We start from the raw sequence: 15212 nt of genomic DNA, 5'->3' as shown, positions 1-15212 counted from the left end.
AAAAAATGGTAGGCATCAGGTTGATAGTAGTAACTCTCTAAACATGGAACCAAACTCATTGACCAGAAGACATGATTAATTCCTTTATTTCATCTATCTTTCTTCTTGGATTTTCCATTTGCATGTCATGAAGTATCTAGTACCTAATCAAGCTCTTATTCCAAGTTCTAGAAGTCATGTATTAATTCCCTTATTTCATCCATCTTTCTTTCCGGATTCATCTCCTTAAACAAAATTGACCCATTCATGAAGAAATCAAAATGATGTTTCCATCAGTAATCAGAACATTCATGGAATATTATGTGCTTATGAGTACACATCAGCTCAGAAGCTATAGAAATAACAACATTCATAATTATAAGAGGGTTTATATGACCCAACCAAAATAGAGTGACTACTTTAAAAAATAAATCGACATTTGTTCAAAGTAATGGTGGTGGATCCCTTTCCATTAGCTGCCATCCACCACGGCCATTTCTACCGTTGGCTTCTTGAGTTTCTTAGCTCTCACCACCAACACCAGGAAGTGTACCTATTCTATTCCTCACCATGAGGTCAAGTTGGCAATTGCCCAGATGCAAAAAAAAAAAAATAATAATAAACATAAGGAAAATATAAAATGCAAGAAAATTGAAGGAAAAAAGCCAAATCCAATTAACTTTTGACTAAATCCAAACGTCAAATGTGCAAGAAATTAGCTGTCATTGAATATCCTTTTCACATTTATCATTGGTTCAGTCCTGGGATGTATAATTATTGAAATTACTAGTGCTCCTTCTCATTTGAGGGGCCTCATCTTGGGTTGATGAGTACGAGCATATAGATTTACATCATTCAATCTTTTTTTTTCAATCTAATTACAAAGGAATTATAACCATTTAAAACAACATATAAAAAAACACTGTAATTCTCCCATAGTATAATGAAATTAAAAAACAAACAAAAGGAAAAAAACTTTAAAAAATATATATTAAAGTTGAGATAGAAGAGTTGGGGTTTAGAAAGACAAGAGTATGTTTCTATTGCTGATAAACAGTATGGGAGAGAGATCGAAAGAGGGATCCCGTTTGTGGGGATCAATAGTTCGTGCAAGTCATGATGAGAGATCAATTTCTAGAGGGTTTCTTTAAATAAAGTTTGTATATGAGAATTATGTTCTATTCGAAAAAGAAATGGTTTCTTCGTTAAAGCTTGCATTTGTTTTTGGTTTTCGAGAGAGATAGAGAAGATGAGATCTCGAGGTATGATTTTCAGGGATTTTTCACGAAAGATGGACAGTACAAAATTGAGAAAGAGAGAGAGAGAGACGCAAAATCTATTCTATTGTTGGTTAGAGAGTGAGAAAGGTAAAGTCTGAAATGTTGTGGGGGAGATAAAAGTAAAATATATAGAGGGGCTTGGGTTTAATTTCTAGGGGTTTATTTATAAATTGAAAGATTATGTACGCAAAAATAAGTTTACACGTTACAGGTGGTTTATTCAATCTCGACCGTTCAATCTTGCAATACCTAATGGCTTAAAATTTTTGGCACAAACCTTGGCTTAAAATTTTTTGCACAAACCTTAGCACACTTTAGGGCCTCTGAATGGCTCCCTATACATATAAAGTCAAGATCTGTATACACATAAAGCTACAACGTGTTTTACCTTATATGGGCAAAAAGGTTTAGAATGGACTGATTTTTTGTGAAGATGATCTCTATGGTGAGGGGATCATCTTTGAAAAAAATTAGTTCATTTCGAAACTTCTAACCTCATCAAAAGTGATTTTATAAAAATTGAACGATCCACGATTCTTCAACTTGTAAATTAGAGTTAGAAGTTTCAAATGAGTTGATTTTTGTAAGGATGGTCTGTTTACCATAGAGATCATCCTCACAAAAAAATCAGCCCATTCTGAATCTTTTTACCCATATAAGACAAAACATGTTGTATATAAATATATATATAAAGAGAGAGAGAGAGAGAGTTCATTTTCACCAAAAATTAGTTTATTCCAAAACTTCTAACTCATGTAGGACAAAATATGTTGCCAAAAAAGTTAACCAAATATATATACTAGAGTTCACTTGTGCCTAAGACACAAACATTCACTTTCGAGTTAAGGGGGTATAAGCTAAAAAATAAAGTTATAGAGGTATTATTAAAAAAATTTAAGATTAAAGGAGCACAAGATGAAAAGCAATAAAATGGGTTAAATGGATAATATAAAAAATATAATAAAATTATAGGGGTGTTTGTCTCCATAAAACTATAGCGGATGAGGCGTTTATCCCCATAGTATTGTAGCAAAGTAGGGCCTATAGTTGTGTCATCATCGACAAAAGAAGGATTTGGTTCTATGCACATTACACACCTGTTGAGTTTTTTAGTCAATTTATTTCATAGGAAATCCGTAAGATTTCTCTTTCTATGTTAGACTAACGGTTATTAGATGCAATAAAAGTTCAAATTAGAATATTTTAGGAAATATATCATATTCTTAAGCCTTATGATATGCGCATGCATGTAGTCATGAAAAAAATTTTGGATCGATAATTATTTTGCAGGACTTCAATTTTGTTAATTCGAATAAATTCAAAATTTTTTTAAAAATAGATCAGATTTGTTTTGGGAAATATGCAAAAGATTTTTATTTGGGATTCTAACCAAAATCAATAATCTCTAACATCTTATCTTATTCTTGAGATTTGAATGTTGAAAAATTAAACACAATTTTGAGGGTGAAAGGTAAAAATGTTATCATAATCCATGAGTAAAGGATAAATTATTGACTAATTGGATGATTAGCCAATTTAATGGGTAGTCCATAGTCCTTTATTTAGACATGTTGTTGGAGAGTTGTGCTGGAGTGACCTCTAGATCGTACATCATATCTCACTTTCCTAACATGAAAGTGTGTAGGAATTATAAATGCTTTTTCACTCGTATCTCAATGAATAGATCTATGGTTTGTTCACACTTCCTCGTTAGGAAAATGAGATGTGAGGTACAATCTTAAGATTACTTCAGCATTAATTATTCATATTCAGACAAGAATTTCGTTGCAAAAAAATAAAAATAATAAGGCTAATCTATTTGCACCAACCTTTATGCTTTGTGCACTCACTTTCTTTTCAACATCCCACTCCTAAATGGGCTTTAGCTCGATGCAATTAGCATGAATGGTGGGTGGGAATAGCTTGGCATAAAACCAGAGTAATGATTTTTTGACTCTCCCACGCCCCATACTTAAAATACACTCCATATATGGCATGTGATAGAATCATAGATCTTTGTGCCTCAAGGTACACAACTGAATATATTTATGAAGATGTGAAGATATGTATTCCGTGGCAAAAATTTATGATTCTATCACATGCCACGTCAGGAGAGTATTTTGAATATGCCACGTGGGGGATTTAATTATCATGACTCATAAAATAAATTAAAAAAAGGAAACTAATTAATGTTTCAAATAGCCATTTAACAATAAAAAAGATTTAAATAAAGCTAAAACGGAAATTTAGGCCCTGTTCTTTTCAGCTTCAGGAGTCAACTTTTTTTGCTTTTTTAGCTTTTAAGTCAAAAAAATCAGATAAATGATGCTTGTTTGGACTTTTTTGGCTCTTGTAGATTTCAATTGAAGTCCAAAATTAGCTCCTAAAAGAAGTCGTCCAAGAGGGACTTCTTCAAATGGCTTTTGTTGGAAGCCAAAAACATAAAACGGTTCAAGTGTAATTACCAAAATACCCTTCATCTTTAATTAAATTTTCAATTAAACTTAACCTTAAAAAATGAAATGAGATAATTAAAAAACCCTTCATATTTACCAAAATATCATTCATCTTCCAAAATACCCTTCATCTTTAATCAAATTTTCAACTAAACTTTACCTTAACAAACAAAAAGGAATTATCAAAATACCCTTCGACTTTATCAAAAGACCCTTTATTTTTAATCAAATTTTCAATCAAACTTAACCTTAAAAAATAAAAAGAAACTATCAAAATACCCTTCATCTTTAATCAAATTTTCGACCAAACTTAATCTTAAAAAATAAAATGAATTTACCAAAATACTCTTCATCTTTACCAATTATTAAAATATCTTTCATTTTTAATCAAATTTTCAATTAAACTTAACCTTAAAAATAAAATAAAATAACCAAAATACCCTTCATCTTTACTAATTATCAAAATACCTTTCATCTTCCAAAATACCCCTTTAATTAAATTTTCAACCAAACTTAACTTTAAAAAATAAAATGAAATTATCAAAATACCCTTCATCTTTAATCAAATTTTCAATCAAACTTAACCTTAAAAAATAAAATAAAATAATCAAAATGCCCATCATCTTTACTATAAAGACCAAAAGCAATTCATCATCACTACTTTATTATGAAAACACCTTTCATCTTTATGTGAATGTTAGATTGTATATTATGCAGGTATTTTCTTTATCATATATTTATTTTTAATAGGAGATGCTATCGAAATTTCAATAGAATTATAAAATCTATAAATTTATTAAAATAATTATTTTTATAATTTTTTAATATATATATAGTGTAATTATATATTTGTTAAGGTATTCTGCTAATTTTTTGTGCATTATGAGTGCATTATCAACATTAAGGATATTCTGGTCATTTTATAAGAATCCAACAATAAAAAGCTATCAAACGAACATCAATTTCTGACTTATGTTATTCTGCAACGAATAAGCTTCTGTTGGATGTGACTTTTCAGGCTCTGGACTTTTACTTTTTCCAGAAGCCAGCTTCTGGAGCTGGAGTTGGCTTCTGTAAAAAACAGACCCTAGTAATGATTCATATCTGATTCAACTTATAACGTATGTTACCAAAAAATGTAAAAGAGATAAGTTCTAAAGAAAACTTCTCAACAAATGCCCTAAATCTTAATCCTTGTTAGATTTAAGATGACTTTGACACGCATGTCTAAGTTTAGATATATATTTGAGGTAACCTATGTTTTCAAACCTACGAAATGCACTCCTTAACCCTAATCCTTGTTAAATTTAAGATGACTTTGACACGCATGTCTAAGTTTAGATAAATATTTGAGGTAACCTATGTTTTCAAACCTACGAAATGCACTCCTTAACCCCAGTCTTCTCTCATAGACTAGTTAAAACTGACAGAATGCCTCTTTATGGATTAATTTTTGCACAACCCATCTAAAGGACCAAAGGGAAAATTTCGAAAAAGGGTCAACTTTTTACTTAATTATATTTTTTTATATATAAAAAAGGACATGGTTTTTGCTGAACGCACCTTTCTCTCTCCAGCTCATAGTGAAAAAGGAAAACTTTATAATCTGATCACCTTGTGATATTCAAAAACATGATCCGATGCAATGCAGATGTAGAGGATAGAATTATATGAACTTAAGAAAAAAATTTAAAGAAATAGTTACATTTTACCGTTGAATTTTATTTTTAAATTTGGGTGCTCGGTTGCCGTCCATTCAACACCTTGGATCAAGATTGAAAAATAATATATATATATATATATATATATATATATATATATATATATATATATATATATATATATATATTGAATATGAATATTTTCATTAAATCTAAAAAAAAGTCATGATAAATTAACTCGCTTTTTGCGCACGCACTTGATGCAATTTGGCGTGGATACAAAGGGTAGAGATCCAAAATAATGTATCGTACCTAACAAAGTTCAGGTGACACCCCATTTCATACCACATTGTATTTTTGTCACCCACTGACCGTATGGATATGTGGTCCATCCCTTATTAAACCTACCAACAAAATATCAAGTGAATTGTTGGATCCAAACTCTTTTTCAAAAGCTTAGATCTAGTGGATACAAGTTATCAAATACTATGATTTTTGGTGTGTAGGTTCATCAAGGGATGGACCACATATCCATATAGTCAATAGATCCCACAAATACCACGTGGCATGAAATGAGATGCCACCTGACTTTTGCTAGGTACAACACATTATTCTCGATCCCTACCCTTTGTATTCATGTCAAATTATGTCAAGTGTGCACAAAAACCAAGTTATTTTATCATGACTAAATCTAAAAGATTGTGTTGTTAGATTGTTAATGCGATAATTAAAGTGGGCCAACAAGTCTTTTTAAGATTTGAAATCTAAAAAATAAATTTATAGGCAATGGGTAGGAGAAAAGTTCTTTTTATTGTTGATGTCAATCATGCTACATGTCAAACGTTTGTAGGGCTTTGACCAAACACGAGGCATCAAAGGCTTGCATAAAAAACTGCATCATATCATTTGTACTTGTATGAAAAAGACACCGAAAGACTAATGATTTTCGAACTAGAAAGTCTTTAATCAATAAATACTCGGCTCATGTGGTATGAGCACGGAACCATAAATCTTTTTTCTTGGGATACACAACTGCACAATTTTTATGGGGATGTAAAGTTATGTATCCTGAGGGAAAAGTTCTATGGTTTAGAGTCCATGCCACATCAGCTGAGTATTCACATCAGCTGAGTATCGACCGAGTGAAGACTTTATAGTTCGAAAATCAGCACCGGTACCGAAATCAATTTACACGCTGAACGGTTCAGTATTCTGTTGAAATTGCTGGACGTGGCGTTTTACACTTTCCCAAAAGCCATGAAAAGCACTTTTTTCACTAACTTTGTAAGATTTAAATCTAACTAGGGTCCCTGAACTCAAATTGATAATGAAATTGGCAGTCCAACACTACATCCCACTAGATTTGATGGAAAAACTCATGTCCAAAAACGTAATTTTTGTTTGGGATTGATCCAAGATTTTGAAAATGGACAGTTACTAAACTCTCAAATTTAAAATTAAAATTTAATGGTAAAAATCAATCCTTTTAATTTTTATTTATTTAAAGTTTATAGAATTTTTTCCTCAACATTCATCTGGCATTGGATCATGTTTTTATATGCCAAAAGATGAACTCAAGAACCCTTAGTAAGATTTCAAATCTTACAAACTTAGTTAGACTAACCTTTACTCTTTTGAATTATCAAATGTGAAAGAAGCCTGAAACAATTTGAAAAAGCTGAACAGTTTAGCGTGTTCAATTGCTATTCGAAATTTCTTAAAAAATATTCTTTTTTTAATAATTAATCAAGAAATTAACCCTATTTTAGTAATTTACCCAAGAATAAAAACAAAAAACATTGCATTATCAAGCCCATTGACCATTTACACACCCAATTACACAAACACATATATGCATCTCAGTTAAAAAGAGTCTTGATAATATGACTCGCTAGGTGGCACACACAATCGACTCCAGGACATTAAAAGTTTGGGAACTATAGATCTATCGCCTTGGGATACACTTTTTATGGAGAAGTGCAATTGTGTATCCCAAGACGTACAGATCTATGATACCTAAACTTGTCACAATATGGAATAGATTGAGTATGCCACTTGGCAAGTTATATGATCATGACTCTAGTTAAAAAATATAGCCCAATGATTAAGATTCAAACCTAAAATTGTGTCAAGTCAAATGGTCAAGCCTATGGTTACATCATCGGTGAGCCGTTACAAGCTCAATGGGCACAACAAGTTCAGTCCTTATGACAACATTGTTTATGTGGGTCTTGATAAGGTCCCAATTATTCGATTTTGGGACCGTAATTGCATTAAGATTACCATTGCATAAATGTTAGTTCCTTTAAATAATTGCAAAATTATTTTATTTATCCAAATTAATAAAGCTAATGATTTATTAGTGTTAATTGTAGCGCACGTGGAAGCCAACAAATCGCGAAACAATTACGGTTACAATACACGAGTCGAAGGGAAGTTTCCAGAAAAATCTCGGTCGATTTGGGCGCCACGTCACCGCGCCGCGGCTAGGCATGACCGCACCGCGGTCATCTCGAGGAATTTGTCTTCGAGATTTTTACAGAAACTTCTAGAAGCTTCGGTGGTTGTAATTGATTGGGTAGTTCGAAGCAAATCATCCGAAAAGTTGACCCGATTACCCGAATACAAATGTTTTAAATTGGGGGCTCTTCTCTTCTTCTCTTGTTCCATAAGTTTTGATTTTTTTCTTCTTTTAATTTTCTGTAATTTTTCCTTTTGGTGAGATCTTGAGTGTAGTGAGAACATCAAGAGTAAGCCATTGGCTCTATTGTAACTCTTTTGGGAGATCCATTCAAGAAGGAATCAAGTTGCATCTTCATCTTCTTCTCCTATCTTCTCTTTTCTTTTATTATTTTCTACAACTATAACCCTTGCAATGAGTGGCTAGAATCTCCTTAGAGAGTTCAATAATGCCAGAGCAAGTCCATCCATTTAATGTAGTTTAAATTCATTATTTTTGCTTATCTTGTTAATCATTCTATAAATTCTCCTTTGATTAGATTCCTTAGCTTATGTTTATGATTCAAGCTTTGATAGCCATTACTTAGATAAGTTCAAGAATGGCTATGCTCTGTGAAGAATTGAAATATAGGTTAAGCAATCTTAATTAAATCAGTATTTCATGAATGATCCTTAGTTACATTCAATGATTAAACGGCTCCACTTTCCGATCCATGAGCAATGACTTGCTACATGGATTGAGTTAAATTCAAATTTAATTTACATTATGGATGGTTTGTGAAGGCTACATTGAACTCTCTAATCTCCCTTCCTTTTATCTTCAACCTCTAGTTTCTGTTTTAAATAGAATTGCAAGTTTATTTCCATCTTATTTGTGCAACAAATCAGTTTTGTTTTTACATCAATCTGTTTCAAAGCTTTGTTTTGGTTTCTAATCGAATGAATATTTGAATCTTCGTTGTCCCTGTGGAACGAATTCGACTTACCCAAAGTCCATTTCTTAATCTTAATCTCTGCATCTCTTTTGCAAGCATTACAACCGATCAGGTCTCATCTAATCAAAAGAATCATTGGACATTGGCACTATGAAACACCAGTGATCAAGCATCTCTTAACTTAAAGAGCCTCATGATGATATAGTAATCAAGTTCTTGATTATGACTCTCTAAATCCTCTATGTTCAAGCTCATACCGGCCCAAAAAAACCTAATTACAATTTAAGGTCCATTAGAGACCCTGACCAATTATGAAGGCCGTAATATAACTTATTTGAAATCACTTTTAATCAACTTAATTAAAAGTAAAAGACATTCATTTAGTCTATATTGATGTGACCCAAAGAGGCCTATTTATCTGAATACATTTAGTCTAAAACGATAAATAGACCTCATTGGACCACCATCCGCATTGACCAAAAAAATAAAAAATAAATGAAACACAAGTCAAACTGCTCTAGTTCTCCGATTAAGAAAAGATGACCTAAGTGCAAGTATATAAAAACTTAGATTAATTAATAATTTAATTCTACAAACTGGCTTTCCTTATATACCTCTCTTTTGTTTTCCTTCTTGGGGGGGGGGGGGGGGTATCATGATTTCTTAAATCTATCTCACTGAAGTAATTCGGGAACCCTTCATGCGTGGTGCTTGCATGTAAGAACCTAGAAGAAAGGGTGAGCATAGAACGTAGAAACCCCTTTTTAGTTGCTTTAACACACACTTCACTTCAAAAGGCCATGATCAAGGAACAAATTCTAATGTGTTTATTCCCATTGTCTTATTTGTTGAAAGCATATCCTCCCAACAAGAAATTTTATTCTAATGTTGTTAGAAAAAAAATTTCATGCATTTTTTACACCCCTTGCACACACACACTGACACATTGGTCTAATAGCTACGATTTTTAAATTTTTTCTTACATTTTTTTTTTTAAATCAACAAATCTAGGATAACCTTCAAAAGACAAAAAGAGTGGGTGGCTACTGGCTAGCACCTATGTTCCTTGTTGAACGAATCTCCTTTCTTGTATATTTCATTTATATTAGTAAGGTAGTTCCATTTCTTTGAACATCATTTTGATCAAAAATTCATCTTGGGCTGGTGACATTTATGCCCTAAAATTCAATAAATGGTGGTGATTTTACAACCTAGTTGTTCAAATTTTCTAGACTGCAAATTTCTACTTATAAATGCATGGGAGTAAAAACAAGGATAGAGGATCAGTTGATCAATTTGTAAAAGGTTATCTAGTTGTTGATTTTAATTGGGATTGTGGATATGTTTTTGTGAGAGTTTAGGGGTCTAATCTCATCTACAAAGGATTTAGGAGTCGTCATCATTTAAAGAGTTTAAGGTGTGAATGGATATCATAAAATTAGTTTTGAGAATGATTTTTTCAAAAATTGATGACTCAAATCTATTATAACCTTAGAGATTCGGGTAAAGAGGTTCGATTGTGAGACAATGAAGATGGTAGGCACCTCATCTCACCAATCAAGTTAATAATTATCATATATTGGCCAAAGGTGAAAACTAGGTCTATTTTTTTTAAAGGATTTTTGAGTTAGAAATGAACATTGTATGTATGCATGGATGCATGAAATTAAAGAGTGTGAATGTGTCCTTAAGGGACTATTTTTTGTGTGCTTAGAGTTTTAAGTGCTAATTCATGAGGATTACCTTCTTTGAGTCTTTGATTTTTTAAACCCAAAATAGTATGGTATATGCAAAAGTGTATGCATGCAATTGTTCTTTATAAAACTTATTATAGACTTAGAAAGATGAAGATCACCTCATATGAAGGGATTACTCTCTTCCTCTTTAACCATTAAGAGTACTTACACAACATGCAATGCAAATAAGCTAAAAAGAAAATAAAAACATATTGAAAAGTAAATATTCCCTAAGGAACTTATCATGGACTTAGAAAAGGGGAAGATTACCACAAATGAAAGAATTACTTTCTTCCTCCTTCGCTATGAAAAGTAATTACACTATTTGCTTGAAATTTTAATGGATTTGTAAGTAAATAATTAAAAACTATTATAGGAAATTAAATTTTTCTTAAGAAACTTATTATGGACTTAAATGATGAGATTACCTCATAGAGAGAAATTAATCTCTATCTCCCTTGTCATAGAAAAAGAAAAGATAAGAGCTACATTATATTATTTGCAAAGTAAATAAACTTATAAATTAAAGATATTAGAATGAAGGGGGCTAAAAGTGGTATAAGGGAGGGTATGTAAGTTTCTACCCCACTTGATCTTTTTTTTCTTCTTCTAAGCCTTAAGGGTGTATGAATAGGCCGTTGGATAGAGTTTTGAGACTTTAGAAGAAGGTAAAAAGAGGTCCTCTATTTATAGGCCTTTGGGAGACTCTTGCAGATATAAAGGTTCACATTCCATAAGTTCCTCTTAATTTCAATAAACTTCATTAATGACCTTGTTTACCATTCATCAAAGTTTCATAGGATAAGTCAAGAGGCCACTCAATTTTGAATACATGACCAAATGGTGCAATCACTAATTTTATATGCCAACCTATTTTGAGCTCTTTTCTATTGAAAAAAGAATATGTTGTAGACAACCCATTTTAAAATCGCCTGATTCGATAATTTGTCACCTCGGTTGCCGTGAATTCCTAATGATGAGTAAAGAATAGAGGAGAAATCGAAAGCTTGTGCAATCCATTTCTAAGCTTTCCTTCGATCCTTTTCAAAATTCTCAAAGGTTTTCATGGTGCATTTTTCACTTCGATTACCTCTGTCAGACCTATAAATTACACATGCTAGGTACGCCCTACACAAAACCTCTTTGTCCAATAGAAAATTATAGACAATGCAATGTTAGAAAAATGCGACCCTAGGACTTAGCCATATTCACCTCTTTTCTCATAGCTTCCAATTCATGAAATAGTACTATTTGAGCTTGATGACAACTAGCTAAGGCCTTAATAGGGTATCCCTCTCCTCTCAATGCATATGCAGAATTTAGGTACTCAATGGTATAAAGTGGCATCGATGTCCACACAAGGGGAAAAAGCTTCGTTGAAAGCTGGATCTTCAACCTTGGGAAATGAGGAACTTAGCTTCAATCTTATCTCATTAACAATAGTAAAGAAGAGACTTCTTATACTGGCTGAAAATAATTTTGAAAAATTCATATACACCTTTTCTTCCAATGTGTTAGATGAAAGAATTACATGCAAGCTTCTTTATTTCTTTCACAAGTTCATTAACTTCGAACCTCAAAGTAAACCATTAAACTTCGTCACTCCATGTCCAAATCATTCTTCTAATTAAGGATCAAAAAAGGCTTAACTAAATCCCATATAGCTTTCTTGCCTATGAGTAGCCAACAAATACCCGTTCTTTGCTCTCTTCATTAAGCCAACAAAAGACACCTACATCCTCATCATCTAAAACCTGATTTTTAAGAGCTCACAGAAACATCATGCATTTGACAAAAATATGCTTGAGGATTCAACTTTTAAACTCAACAAGGCTAGCCCAACCAACCATGGATTCTCCTTGCTATCACAAATGTCAATAGAAGCAAGCTACTCCCAAACAGAAAAGAGTATTTATGGCATGAGAAAGGAACCTACATGATGGAGAGTTTCCACCTTTTGTCAGCAAGTTGGTGGTAGAATCATGTCTAAGCCTGGAAGAGCTCCAACAAATGTCCATCTGGATGCCACGGATCATGCCACAAGAAGGGTATTATTCCCTTCCCAATAAAATGGAGTATCAATTCCTTAACGCTTTCTCTAGCATCAACAACCTTCTTCCATAACCCCCGAGCATTCCGAAGGAGCTTGCATGGTCCAACAATGGCGGCTTTTAATCAAGTTAGAATGGACCCTATTGAAAACAGCGGTTACATTTTGATTTCACAAATGCCCAACCCTCGTTTTTCTTTTTTTAGCTTTGACATACGATTCCAATCAATGGAATGATGTTTTCTTTGCAAGGAAGGGTCAGAGCATATGGATTTGGTGTATATTTTCTGAACTGTTCTAATGATGTGTTTTTGGAGTATTAATCTACATGTCCTATGTCTCATGGTTGCTATTTAGTGTTGATTCCACTAGATCGACCAATCCTGCAATAAGATAATATCAACCTTTCAGAGATTGAATGCAGGTAGTCATGCCTTCAATGTGCGATTCAATCTTTCTATAACTCAGCTTTGATGAGATTAGAAGTAGCCCCAAGTACTTGATTGGTTGGGATCCTTCTTTCATAACAAGGATTTGCTTGATTCAAGCTTTTAAGCTAGTCCCTATATCGGCAAATGGCAATTTTCTTTTTCTTCCATTAATTTGGCGCTTGCAAAAGATTTAAAGAAGTCCGCAATCTCTCCAAGGGAACACTGTTGAGAGAATAAGACCATGAGATCATCTGAAAATTAAACAAATTTGAGAAATCCATGTGTTTTTACATTTCATGTGAAGGTTGAACTTGCCACTGCAAATTTTCTATTAATCACAGTTGGTAAGGCTTCCATCACAATGACAAAAGATAAGGGACATTGGGTCTCCTACCGGATCCCCTTCTTACCTTGAAAATGCCCCTTATAGACTACCGTTCTTTGAGTTTGTAAATGAGTTGACTGGTGACAATGCATATGAGGTGCTTTTTAATGAAAGGTTTCTTTGAAATTTTTTGGTCATCATATTAAAAACATGACTGGTCAGTGGATACGAGAATTATTTTGGGTATTTAGTCATTAAATAAAAAAGATGTAGGTATTATCATCTGTGATAACATAACTTTAAATTGTGCTAAATTATCGTCTAGGTTTTATAAACTATCCTTGATGATTAGAAAACTTACCAAAGGAGAAGGTGAGTCTAGAATAAAAGAGATCGAGCACGGTTCAGAGTGGTTAGAATGATTCTCCCCTAATCGGTATTCTTCAATTATCTTCTCCAAATCTCAATGGCTCAACTTATGCTTTCTAATTCTTTAAAAATTTAAATTTGTTTGACACAATTAATGATCTTATTTAGACATAGATCGATAGATCAATGAAGCAAAACATGAAAAGAAAATTTGCTTACAAGGACCACTCTTTACCTTTAAAGTTCATGGTGCATGCACTATCCCATTAAAAGAAATAAAAGAAAAAATTCATGGATCACCCTCTCTCTCTCTCTCTCTCTCTCTCTCTCTCGTTTGTGTAGAGGTGAGTGTATTATTCAAATCATCAGCATTTCATAATTCCAAAAGAAAATAAATAAATAAATAAAAGACATCTTCCAATCAAATTTATAGAAAATCTTCAACAGAGAATTCTAGACTCTTTCAACCAAAAACGAAAAAGATAAAAAAAAACACATAAACAAGAACACTAATAAGTAATAACTATAGAGAGCCAAAGATGAATCAAACATGAAATCTGGAAGATTCATTCTCACTTTCGCTTTAACTCCTCCTTCGACTCGAGAAGCTCCTCCAGCAACTTATCATCCAAATACTCAAACTCAATAACTTCCTTTCTTTCACCTGTTGAAGAACTTCCCTTCCCAACATTCTCCCTAGAAACATGATCAAAAGAAGATGAAGAAGAAGAAGAGCTAACAACAGAAGGAGAAGAGGCATGACCTGGAGAATGATATTCGTTAGGAAAGTTAAGGATAGCTAAGTGACCCCTCATCTCATAAGCAGCTTTATCATACGCACGTGCTGCTTCCTCTGCAGTGTCAAACGTGCCTAACCACACACGTGCGCTACGCCTTGATGAATCACGTATCTCTGCAGCAAACTTCCCCCATGGCCTCCTACGAACTCCTCTGTAACGAACCTCACCACCACTCTTCTCATCTTCTTCTTCTTTCTCTGCTTTCTTCTTCCCTCTAGAACTCTCTTCCATGTTTTTTTTTCCCACAGTTTTGAGAGAACCCTAACATTCCTTTAGTTTCAAATTTAAATGATCAATCTCTTCATAGGTAGCGAAAGTAAAACTGATGAATGATTCTATGAATCAGGTCATCTGTGACGACTAGAAATTTTGTCCAAACTACAAACGTGTTTGATGAGCATTTGCTTGGATGTTTCCGATTTTCTTAATTGGTCAAAGATCTATGAACCATTCAAGACCACAGAACGTTTGAGTTTCCTCCATTGGTCAAATATTTTGTACCATTCAAGACCCCCAATATGGATCTTGTACTCCCGTACTTCGTTAGTTAACCAACTACGTTTATACTTTTTCCTTTTATTTAGTATGTTGTGTCGTCAATGGATGCAACAATTGATTTAGAAGGCTAAAAAAGAAGAATCGTGATAATCTGACTACCTCACGTGTCACACTCAATTGACTCTCCTAATGTGACAAGTTTGAGAACCGTAGATTTGTACGCCTTGGGATA

The 15212-nt window shown here is 33.1% G+C and overlaps 1 pseudogene; it reads right to left on the bottom strand.

The window, feature by feature from the left end:
- Nucleotides 1-14075: 14075 nt before the first annotated feature.
- LOC147383039 (ethylene-responsive transcription factor ERF098 pseudogene) lies at nt 14076-14796 on the bottom strand (annotated as a pseudogene).
- Between the last annotated feature and the right edge of the window lie 416 nt (nt 14797-15212).

The sequence above is a fragment of the Akebia trifoliata genome, chromosome 16, assembly GCF_017979445.1.
Source record: "Akebia trifoliata isolate Shusen 1 chromosome 16, ASM1797944v1, whole genome shotgun sequence".
NCBI classification, from domain to species: domain Eukaryota; kingdom Viridiplantae; phylum Streptophyta; class Magnoliopsida; order Ranunculales; family Lardizabalaceae; genus Akebia; species Akebia trifoliata.
Note: the sequence above shows the minus strand (reverse complement) of the source record. Positions and strands in the feature narration are given on the sequence as shown.